This window comes from Macrosteles quadrilineatus, unplaced genomic scaffold (assembly GCF_028750875.1).
Source record: "Macrosteles quadrilineatus isolate MER2022 unplaced genomic scaffold, UCM_ALF_1.0 Scaffold_7__1_contigs__length_78375512, whole genome shotgun sequence".
In the NCBI taxonomy this organism is placed as follows: domain Eukaryota; kingdom Metazoa; phylum Arthropoda; class Insecta; order Hemiptera; family Cicadellidae; genus Macrosteles; species Macrosteles quadrilineatus.
Window position 1 is genome coordinate 3,765,728 of NW_026542600.1, and position 10,760 is coordinate 3,776,487.

Consider the following 10,760-nt stretch of genomic DNA (forward strand, 5'->3'; position numbering starts at 1 on the left):
ATAGCTATTTATTGAAAGTTCAAATTTTTTGCGTTGGTTATTAAAACTCCAGATCAGATGTTAAGTATCTGGCACGTCTGAATTTTATTTGAGTAGGGGAATCGTAATAAGATACGTTTCAGAGTCAGACCTTGGTTTGAAATCAAGTCTGAAAAATAAGCAAAGTTTCAATTTCCTTGCATCCACAGAATTGGCAAACCTCATAAAACCTAGTAAAAAAATCAGATCCTGGCATTAACTTCAATTTAAAGGGTTAAGGAGTAGAGTTACGAAAAAACATGTAAGGTCCAAAATTAAAGATACGGTCATGCATGAAACGAAGACAAGTTTAATACACTAATAAGTTCAGCAAGAGAATTCTTAAGTTAGAAAAATGTTGCGAAAACTACTGAAACATAAATAAAATTTGCCAAATTATTAAAACTATTAAAGCAAATTAGTTAAAACATACCATTTCAGAATACTGGCCTTACACTCAGTAATTTGCTATAAAAGCGTGCTATGGCCAGGGCCCACGATGTATATATCTGGACAATAAATCAGGCGTAGTGATAAAGAAGCTTGTGTTGTTCCTCGTCTTAATGAACGAAAATCGTCGCAGCAATTTGAGGTAATCAGCAACATTTGACGGTCATTCAGTTTGATGTAGTTAATTACCAGCCGGTTCACACTCTGCACAACATCCACATTCTTCGGAACGTTAAAGTTTATTCATTGTTTGGCCAAGAAAACAAAAAAGATTTTTGAGATATTCGTTTAAACTGCTTGCGAAAGATTATACAGGGTGTATAGAATCTTTCACAAGAAGTCCCGCACCGGCTTAATATTTTCTAAACGACAACAGATTAATCAATAAGATTTCGGTACATCAACACCACACCTAAAAATCTACTTTTTTAAGGAACCATCAATTTTCTGTCATATCATGGGGACGTCCTGCAAGGAGTCAGAAGAAAATCTTAAATATAAGCATAGGTTGATATGTACATCAAATTAAAGACATTTACTAACAGAATATAATGCCACAAATTTGAACTCAAACGGATAACTGAGTAAAAATGTTAGCCGTTCAAAGATTTCTTGAATCAGCCATTTTGAATCTTTGAACGACTGCCATTTTTTACTCAGTCGTTCTTTTGAGCTTGAATTTGCGGCAATGTAATCCACTAATAAAGACCTTTAATTTGATGTGCACATCAACCTATGCTTACGTTAACGATTTTCTTTCGATTCCTAGGGCTGACCCCCTGAGGAGTTAGCGTATAATAGCAATGCACAGAAAATTCCTTAACGTTCCTTAAAAAAGGTAGATTTTTAGGTATGGTGTTGATGTACCAAATCTTATTGATCTGTTGTCGTTTATAAAATATTAAACCAGTGTGGGACTTTATATGCGCTCTGTATGAAAAGACAAAGTCAGTAACATTATTTACTTGTGGCATGGACTTTGGAGAGTTTACAAGTTCATATATGAGTTCTTAATGTATATTTTTAAATTCAACTGTCCACAGCAGCACTGAATGTGAGAGTATGTAATACCCAACACCTCATAGTTGTACTTATATGAGTTGCCTCATCGACACCGATGGCCGAGGAAGTCGTCGTGGAGCAACGTCCGGAACTGAACCTTGAGCCTTCGCGTTGCCTTGATACAATTCTTCAATTCGGAGAAATATTTCGGATTGGGATACTTTGTGTTGAGTGGTAATTCATTTGAAATCGATGAGTCATTAAAACTGTTCTTTTACTTGGATTGATGATTTATCATGAATCAGTTCATGTTTAATGATTATCCAATTTGAGAGTTATACAGGGTGTTTCCTAAATTTTATGGACATATTTTGTGGAATGGTTGCTTGGGCTAAGACAAACATAAAATGTCGGAGAAGTATGGGCCTAAAATGCCTAGATTTCTGTCGGTCTGTTTGTGATTTTTATAAAAACTATTTTATATCTTGGACATTTTTCAAAATACAAATTTCAAATTTGTATAAATGTGTGTGTAGTTTAGAAGGTAAAAATACACAAATGTCGTTCCAAGCCATTTCAATATGGCGGTCATTTAAAATCTGTAATGCCAAATTTCATAAAAACCGTATTATTTAAAAAATTGTTTTTATAGTAAAAAAAGATAAAAAAATTTAATCCAAATCTAATGAGACCTTGTTTGTTAAAATCGGATGACAAATAACCGAGTTATCAGGATTTTTCTACATTTGGTTACGCAATTTAAAATGACTTCCATACTGCTCATAAGTTAGGTTTTATTAAAATTTGCGTAACCAAATGAAGAAAAAAACTGATAACTCGGTTGTTTGTCATCCCATTTGGTCAAACAAGGTTTCATTTAATTCGGATTTAAAATATATATATTTTTTATTATGAAGACAGTTTTCTAAATACCTACGGTCTTCTTGAAATTTTGCATTTATGATTTTAAACGGCTGCCATATTGAAATGGCTTGAGATGTTATAACTTATAACGAACATTTTAAACTCTTCTTAACTTTTAAACTACACATTAATACAAATTTTGTACTTCATATCTAGAAAAACTCCTAAGATATACAATATTTTTTTAAAATCATAAACATACCGACAGAGAGAAATGCAGGCATTTAGAGCCATACTCATACGGTATGGCATTTTAGGTTCAAGGAACAAGTCCACAAAATATGTCCAGCCAATTTGGAAACACCCTAGTATGTTATGTCTCTTAGTAAGCTAATTGGGTGGTAACTTTTTCATTTTTTTAGTGTTATATTAAATTTTGTTAATTTTCTATTTCTATGATATTTTTGCAAGAAACTTCTTTCTGAACGCTTTTCAAAAAGCATGGTGTTTTAGCAATCTTAGAACATCAAAAAAATATATCAAAACGACCTGCGCGCTAATCCTAACCAATGCTAGAGGAGGTCGCTTTCTAAGCGGCCGAACTAAACTAATATGGTTTCGGGTGTAGCTCTTACCACGAGGCTTACGGTAACCATAGCTTTTCCCCTAAAGGAAATTCTCTAAAACTCACAGAGAAAGCAAAAATATCCTAGGAAATCAAGTTTACCAACATTTAGTGGATGTCGTGACATTGTACAGTCACCCAAACCACATTCGTGCGAAGATAGGTCAAACACAGCGACAACGGAACTAGTCAAGTAAAAAATGAAGAGCAAGGTCTCTCACACCAGGGCAAGGTCAAAGAGCTAATCCAGCTAAAGTAAATACATAACATTATGGATATTGAACTAAAACTGGTCCCATTTAATTAAATAACACTCAATTAGATCGTTTTACACTTCGTATTTCATATCAGTTTCAAATAACTTAATTATACAAGGTGTAAAAAGTAAACTTAAAAAATGATTAACTTGTTACTATAGTATTTCAAAATGTGTTTTATTATACGTAAGATTAGAAAAACGGTCCTATGAAGAAACTCAAAGAATTGATCAAATTTAATTTATATACAGGGTGTTTCTAAATTGTCTGGACTTGTTCCTTGGACTAAGACAAACATAAAATTCCACATAAGTATGGGTCTAAACATCCTAGATTTCTGTTTGTCGATATGTTTGTGGTTTTTAAGAAGTATTTTATATCTGGAGCATTTTTCACTATAGAAATTTCAAAATTTGTATAAATGTGTATTTTAGTAGGTAAAAAGAGCTTATAAAGTTTCGGTCGAATATCTCAAGCAGTTTTTTTTCGGTAATTAAAAATCTTTAGTGCCAAATTTCATGAAATCCGCAAAAATTAAAAGAATCGTTCTTCATATCAAAAATATTGAGAGTTTGAATCCAAATCAAATAAGACCTTGTTTGTTAAAATCAGATGACAAACAACCCAGTTATCAGTGTTTTTTCTACATTCGAATCACAATTGAATAGGACTTCCATATTGTTTATAATTTGTTATTTTACAGAGCAGTAATGGTAGGCCTATTAAATTGCGTATCCGAACGTAGAAAAAAACTGATAACTTTGTTGCTTGTCATCCGATTTTAACAAACAAGGTCTTATTTGATTTGGATTTAAATTCTCAATATCTTTTATTCAAAGAACGAATTTATCAATATTTACGGTTTTTATGAAATTTGGCACTAAAGATTTTAAATGACTGCCATATTAAAACGGCTTGAGATATTGGACCAAAACTTTGTAAGCTCTTTTTACCTTCTTAAATACACATTTATACTAATTTTGAAATGTTTAAAAATCAATGCCACAATCAATGCATGTTTCAAATCTCGAAAAATTCCTAAGATATCAATAATTCTTAAAAATCACAAACAGAACGACAAACATAAATCTAGGAATTTACTCATTATAAGGCATTTTATGTCTGTCTTAGCCCAAGGAACAAGTCCAGAAATTATGTCCAGACAATTTAGAAACACCCTGTATAAAAGGTTTGACCAGTTAAGTCTCTGGAAAAAGTAAAGGTATTTCCAACGGGTTGCTCCCGTGGGCGTATAAAATACCTGGCTTTCAGGGTAACTAGTTATGTCATGGTTGGCGCAAAGCCCTCAATTACTTCAGATAATCACCTTTAATGGCAGCAGTGAACTTGAGATCGAAGTCCCCAGATAACGAGTTCATCTTGGAAGTGGTTTACTCATTTACACGTGCGGTTAAACTGGACTTAACTATTACATCCGCTGGAAATGTACAGGATTTGTAAATCCGGTTCAAAAATACAAACAAATGCGCTACCATGGGTGTCTTGCAAACATATAAACAAAGTTTGTCACGTTATTCAGCATGTCAAAAGAAACGAAAAATTTAATATAACATGTGTCCTATCTCATTCCGTTTTCGGTCTATCTGTATATATGTGATTTTACAAAAACATTTATTACTTCTTAAATGCTTGATTTATAGCGTTGAAATGCTGTAAACGTGTGTTTTTATTGACCACTCTTTTTGCGCAAAATTTGAACATAAACCGTTGAAACGTTTAAAAATGGCGGCTTTTCAAAATATATCATGTCAAATTCCACGAAAACCATGAATTTAACAAAATATTTGAAGGCTATGTAGAATTTAATAAATTTTACGCAAATTACAATATCTTATAAGCTTAGTTTGAACAAAGAATAACTGAGAAATATTTTTTGCCATAGGCCTACCTTCAGTTTTCTTCATTTAAACAATGTTAAATCGATTAACCTACTTTTTAACATTGTTTATATGGAGAAAACTGAAGGTATGGTAAGAACAAAATTAATTTCTTTTAAGCTTATAAGATATCGTTGTAATTTGCATGAAAGTTACTAGATTTGACCTGCCCTGCACATATTTGGTAAAATTAACGGTTTCCATGGAATTTGGCATAACATATTTGGTAAAACCGCCATTTTTAAATGGTTCAAGGGGTTTAATTCATATTTTACACAAACATAGAGATCAATAAGATACAAATTTTACAGAATTCCCAAGCTGTAGATCAAACAGATAATGAGTTATGAATGTTTTTTAAACATCACACACATACAGATAGACCGAAAACGGATTGAGATAGGACACATGTTATGTTACATTTTTTGTTCCTTTTTGACACGCTGAATAACGTGACGAAGTTTGTTCATGTGGTTGCAAGACAACCTGTATTAGTAAGTAAATGTAATTGGTGTGAATCAAAACTTGAAAACCGAATGTCGGATTGGCCAGGTGACTGAAACCAATCCCTCATCACACAGTCATGTAAAACTAAGAGTAGAAATAGTTTATCGTCAAATCGCTCTAGGGGTAAGTCATTCCTCAATTTATAATCTATATTGGTTTGTACAACCTCCCCTGTAACACTGTCTGCATCTTTCAGGCCTAGAGGTCTAAGATTTGAAGTATAGTTTCAGAAATATCCTCATAGGCGCACTGAGAAATGACATTATATGAAATGGATTTTAATGGAACGTAAAAAAACCCTAATTATTGGTATCTGCCACATTCATTATAGTATATATTGTAACTTATTTCGATCAAACACTCAAGGCCTATGAAGTAGTTTTGATCTGCTATGGCTTATTTCCTAGGGCTTTTAATGTGACTAGGCAAGAGGTTGCGTTACTATCACTTAGACAAAATACATTCATTATTGGCAGGATTTGAACCTGGGACCTCTAGGACCGATGTCCCGCGCTCTACCACTACTAAATACCAGCTCACTCTCCCTATTTCCTAAGTAGAATTACATCTGTTAGTGACAAATATGCGGTGTGCGGAATAAATTAAAAAAACTATACTGTACTTACATGTTATACTGTACTGTGGTTCAAACATAAGTAAAGACGAATTACCTGCAAAAGAACAAATATGTAAGTAATACATTAAAAAATATATATAATATAATGACATAAGAACTGAGATCAATAATACTTAGTTGAGACTTGATATGCAGTCTCCTGATTTTATAATCATTTTACTGCGATTGCCAATTACATAATACTGTACACCTTGGATTACCTTGGTTACAGCAATTAAGATCGATATTAATTACAATACTACTTATCGGTGCAAATAATAAAAAAACCCGTAACTAATCAATTTTTTGTTGAGAAAATGAACTATCCATGTAAACTAAAACTAAACAATTTAATCGAAAAAAGTAACTAAGGACAAACGCCTTCTGACTAGGAGAAAAAAGACTTACGCAACTAGAATGAACAAATTTCCTTAGAAATCAAACAAGTCAAATGCACTTAATATTCTAGATGGCGTAACACAGATAGGACTTACTTTGTTTGTAATCCTTGAGATGAATAACAATAATGGAAACAATTATGTTCGAATTGTTATCTTATTTGAAATACTACCAAATATGGAAGGATTTTTTGTCCAAGGTCGCTAGGCACGAGCCCGGAATTATATAAATCTCTATGAGTTAGTATGTGCTTTAACAATGAGAATGAAACTGCGACTATTGGAAAAATAATGTTCATACGAGAATCACATCGTCGTATGTTGTAATTAAGATATTCCCAATTCTGTTCTATATATTTTCATAGATATTTTAATAACATGCAGCACCTATTAATGAATTGCATTTTTTTATTCTTTCTGATTGCCATCAATCAGAGAGACGAAATGGTATACAAAACTGAAGATTTTATCTGCTACAGCAATACTTGAAATCATAATTTATACACAGTCGTTTGGTAAAATATCGATGTATTCAAATATTTAGAGGAATATGTAACATATCAGTAGACATTCGTTTGTACCAAACTCATTTACATTTTGTTTTCAAATTATTTTTTAACTCCATTGATGTCGGACACTTGAAAGCACTTTTTGCAGTTTTCTCGTTTTAAGAATGTATTTGGGGATGTAAAGAGGTGGTACTCAACCACCACAACCGGCCTCCTCTCAGCTAACCACCCGAGACAGAGGATTATGAAGCCTCAGAACTGTCAAATCCACTGATGAAAACGATGTCGTCTATCAGCCTTTACACTCTCATTGATAATGTTGAATTACAACTTAAATCCACATTGCTTCCAATTCACAATCATTATAACTCAACATGAATAAAGGATAAACAACCCCCAGATAAACTATACTATAAGCTACAAGATTTTTCCTATAATTTGGAGTAAAGTAGAAAAGGTTGTCAAAACAATTGAAAAGTTTATGAAAGCTTCCAATGTTTGAAAAACTTAGCGCCACCTAAGTTAAAGAGCGTCAAAAATGAGCAATGCTGTCAATTTTACGATACAACTTCCCTTTAGTCACCGGAATCCGTCGAAAAAACATATTATGTCGTTTTCAGATGTCCGCCTTTTTGGATTTTTAAAAGGGTTAATTTTTTTTTAAGTCACTTTTAGGAATTACCTAGATTTTTCGAGATTATTTTCTACATCTTTGCCATATTGTTTGTCTTTTCACGTTCCTAAATCGTTTATATCCGCAAACCAAAGTCACTTTCCATGGGGGATTCGAAATTTCGGAGTGGTTAATAATGGAAATTGACAATGTTTGGAATATTTCAGGGGAGTTGTGACCAAGACTTGCAATAGAATCAAATTTCAAATCTCTAGCTGATCTAGAAGTGGGGTATGGAACGTGACAGGAACCCAGGACCCGGGACATCTTTCTGTGAGATCGCGCTGTTCAACTTCTGTGATCACCAAACCACTATTTAACGCCAGTTATAAACCTGATTGGATTCATACATGAAAACAAATCCATTACAGTCAAGAGTTCTGAGTTTATTCACACCCAACGGCTTTGGTTGATTACAAGTTTAAATTACACGCGACTGCCTCAGAATAAATGTTCGATGACAAGAATATCGTCGATCAGCAATATATGTATCGCTTTAGCTAAATTCACTGAAACTTTAGTTCGACCATTTAAATACCCTCGCCACAGCAAACCTGCAGACTAAGCGAATTTCCATTTACCCGGCTTGATTTCTTATAAAATATTCGCTAAAAAGTTTCAGATTTATTTCTTATTTAAATAACATTAATTTTAGTGAGTACTTAGGTTTGCTGCTACGGGGAAAATATTGAGGTGTCTTTATTTATTAAAATGTTGATAGCTTAGTATGAAATAAACAAAATGGGCCAAATTTGATTTAAATATATCCATAAGCAAGCAAACTACAACAATTTATTTACATGGGAATTTTAAATTTAAATTTTATTTTTTATTATTATCTCCGTGACCGTTGGGCATACAACGACGCTTCAATATACAAAATTATCTCTTTTTTAAGCTCTACAAAATGGTTTGAAGAGAAATCTATGAAATCTTGCGTCTTTAAGGTCAAAAATGGGAAAAACAATTTCCCCCCTATAAATCCCCCCATAAACCCCCGTTCCCATAATCCGATCATGCTGGTTCGCGAACTCGTTCGAATATACGTAGGTTCACACAATTGTACAAAATTTAATCAAAATTGGCAAATTTTTGCACGAGTTATCGCGCTAATGGACACATACATATATTTATGAATTTGAAAGAATGGTGTTTTTGGCCTCTGGTGACCTCAAAACGAAAAAGTAAAGTAAACGCTTATACCCTATATGGAAAATTCGCTAAAAGAAAGGTTTTTAATATAATTGAAAGGGTTCAGATGTGAATTTGTGGCTATGCCAGCCGGTCGTAGCAATATTTCCGTGTCCATTGGTGATTCGCTATAGATTGGTAGTAATTCGTTACAGCTTACTACGTACGTTTCTACCCCTACTGCTCTGGACGTTTTGCGCAAGAACAGAAGTGTGTACGTAGACGATCTAATGAATGAAACATGGTTAAAACTGAATGCATGATTATAATTGCGTGAATACTAGATGTGGCTTCACTTTCTCTAACGGAGACGTAATTTGAGGTCTGATCAAAGATGATGAACTTAAAGGTGATTATGACTACTGTAGTGATTGTTATATCGATACATGTGATAAAACGTAACTGGATGCTTCACAAAACTTGCAGTGACTCCGATTCCGTCACAGAAATTACACAGCCAGGGTACAGCAATCAAAATGGTAGATTGGATCTATCTACATAATTTTACCTCTATTCATCTACTAAAAGGGGTAAAATCATGCCATTTTAATTTCCCAAAAGCTATTCCCGTAATTAGCACGGTAAGACCTATGACCGGGACCGAATTACTTTTTAACTTCGGTGTTCTTGAGACTAAAAACACTTATGGTACAAGTCCGTGGGGAACAACACTTATAACTCGATGGGGACGGGATGTTTAGAGATTTTACAGGTTGGTTTTTTTTACCCTTAAAACAACAAAATGTCCAGTCTACATTACAGCCATTGTGAAGGGCTAAAGAGGAACAATTTTGAATCTCAAAGCATCGTTTTACAATTATTAAGGTTACAAGTAAAATAAAATAAACCGTAAATTTCAAATTCCAACGTTATTCTTATGGATAATTAGTACACTCTTAGGCCCGCCGCACATTGAAGCGAGGCGAGGTGCAGGCGAGATGCAGGCTAGGTGCAGGTGGGAGCGAAGACTTTTTCGTGTCACCGCACATTGAAGCGAGGCGGGACAGAGGTTTCCTAGCTTTGGTCGTACTTTCGGAAGTAGGGGAAGCTTTTTTGACATTTACTGATTCTAATTGTTAGTTGAATAATTTAGTTTTACTCTATTCGCTATCCGAAAAACGATTTGTTTTTGGAAATGTGATTACGGTAGATGAAAAAAGATTAAGTCGTGGAGATTATGTTTTAACTACTTAACTGCCATACCGGTCTTTTTACGAGCATTTTTTCGTGTGAACAAACAACAGTTTGATGATATCCATAATTTTCTTAAAAGTGCCACTAGCGAAAATGAATGCAATGCTCAACAAATATAGCCATCTGAATAAAATGCTCCTACTATATCTTTCACGAACAAAACACTAGAAAACCAACGCAGGCGCGAGCGAGGTGCAGGAAAACTGTATTCCAACCACAACGCCGCGGAGGCCTGACAGAGGCTGCAGCTGTGCTGCGCGGAGGCTGCGCGCAGCCTCTGCTCAATGTGCGGTGCTCCATATAAACACGTGTATTACAGAATCAGCCGCGCCCGCCTGCACCTCGCCTGCACCTAGCCTGCACCTCGCCTCGCTCCAATGTGCGGCGGGCCTTATAGTCTGCTTGTTTAAATGGGAAATATATCTTACATATTCGGGTAAATATTTTAATAAAACTCCAAACAGACAAATGCAAATTTCCTTAGTCTGTAGGTTTCTGCGGCCGGAGTTTTTGGGGTTCGGTCCGTCACCTTCAAGAGAGTCTACAGGGTGTCCCAGA

The 10,760-nt window shown here is 34.3% G+C and overlaps 1 protein-coding gene across 1 annotated transcript in view; it reads right to left on the reverse strand.

Moving 5' to 3' along the window:
* LOC128997751 (flotillin-2) overlaps window positions 1-10,760 on the reverse strand; it is a 309,529-nt gene that overhangs the window by 269,241 nt on the left and 29,528 nt on the right. The gene's annotated exons all lie outside the window — the stretch shown is intronic.